The sequence below is a fragment of the Triturus cristatus genome, chromosome 8, assembly GCF_964204655.1.
Source record: "Triturus cristatus chromosome 8, aTriCri1.1, whole genome shotgun sequence".
Classification (NCBI taxonomy): domain Eukaryota; kingdom Metazoa; phylum Chordata; class Amphibia; order Caudata; family Salamandridae; genus Triturus; species Triturus cristatus.
The window spans coordinates 1,567,325,337-1,567,327,146 of NC_140591.1; the positions used below are offsets into that span (position 1 = coordinate 1,567,325,337).

A 1,810-nucleotide genomic window follows, 5' to 3' on the forward strand; every position below is an offset into this window, starting at 1 on the left:
AGGCATTAGAAAATGGAGGGGTGTTCAAAGGAGTTGGGCATAGGAATCCATTTTTCTAGCACTTTTTTACAGCTCTCTTCTTGTCTTCATTAGCTTGTCTAGTGATAAGGTCAGTGCAGATACCTTGTATGTTCATTTAGTTGAGGTCCATGAAGTCCTCAGGAGCACTCAGTGAGCTCAGGGTGGAGAGTGGGTCACTGAGTTCAGAACAGGTGTGATTGGATAAACATATGAAGTATTGCTTTTTTTAAAGTGCAGTGAAAACCCTGAAATAATTCCAATGATTTTCTGAGAGATCTATTTAGAAAACAAGTAGAAGAGGGAATGCTCAAAGTTCAGTTTTGCAATACAATTTAATCCTGCGCTTTACTGCAACAACACATGCGCTGCACATAGGGAATCCTGTTTTATCCCTTTCCAAGTTCTCTGTGTGAACAATTATTATGTCTTCATTTCTATGCATGGCCTTGGCCACAACGTATGTTTGCTGTGCAAACTTAGTACAGGAAAAGAGGAACATGTGCTAACGGTAATGCCAGAACCATACATGACATGAGGTCCTTGTCAATGGACCTATCTAGATGAGTTCCTTTAACAAGCAATCTTGCACAATGCTTCTTTAATCCTACTGGTTTTCAAACTGTAAACTATGGGGTTCAAGGCAGGAGGAAGAAACACGTAGATGATTCCCATCACAACATGAATAAGAGGAGGGGCATTTTTTCCAAACCTGTGAACTAGTGTTAAGCCAATAAGAGGTATGTATGATATCAGAACAGCCAAAATATGAGACACACAGGTGTTAAAAGCCTTTAGTTGTCTCTCCGTTGGGTTGATTTTTAGGACAGCCCCTAGGATCATGATATAAGACAATAAAATGAGCACAGAGTCCAGCAATATTGTGGAGAGGACTAGAACCAGGCCATAGATACTGTTGATGGTTGTATCAGAGCAAGCAAGCCTTATCAAGTCTGGGTGAAAGCAAAAGGCATGTGAAAGAACATTGTTATTACAGAACCGCAGTTTTTTCAGAAGAATGGGCTCAGGAATATGTATGCTCGTGCTCCTGATCAATGACATCACTCCAATTTTAAGGACATTTGGGCTGGTTAGAACTGAGGAGTATCTCATAGGATAACAAATTGCAACAAAGCGGTCGAAGGCCATCAAGACTAGAACTGATGACTCCAGGGAGGCAAAAGATTGGAAAAAGAACATTTGTGTCAGGCAAATATCGAAGTTAATCTTTCTTTCATTGAACCAGAAGACGCTGAGCACTGTAGGCAACGTAGAGACTGTCAAGCCCAGGTCAGAAAGGGCGAGCATTGATATAAACCTGTACATGGGATCAGAGAGGCGTGGATTGTTCCTTATAACAAACAGAATGATACAATTTCCAAGGATAGAGACAAGGGAAAGTGTGAAGAGAAAGATGGAAATCCAGATGTAGGCTTCTTCTGCCCCTGGAATGCCCCTCAGCAGGAAAGTGGTCCAAGAGACATTGGTAGCATTAACAGCTGTCATGTCCTCGTCAAGCCTTGTTTGTGGTCATTCTGAAATGGTTTACTATGAAGAAATACAAATAGCAATGTGTTAGAAATCCATCATTTAAATGAACACGCACATAATAAAAGATCCATTTTAAGTATCACATGACTGATTGATTCATAAATTAATTTGGAAAACAATATCTGTAAAGATCTATCACCTTACTTTCTAAGTCAAGCATGGCAGCTTAAGCACAGAAATGCCCATTGAAAAGACCTCAGGGTACGTGCGGAAGTATGAGGGGATGTGCAAGAGACCAAAA

General features: G+C 40.6%; 1 pseudogene; it reads right to left on the minus strand.

Moving 5' to 3' along the window:
• Window positions 1-497: 497 nt before the first annotated feature.
• On the minus strand, window positions 498-1,524 carry LOC146806179 (olfactory receptor 51G2-like; annotated as a pseudogene).
• Window positions 1,525-1,810: the final 286 nt, after the last annotated feature.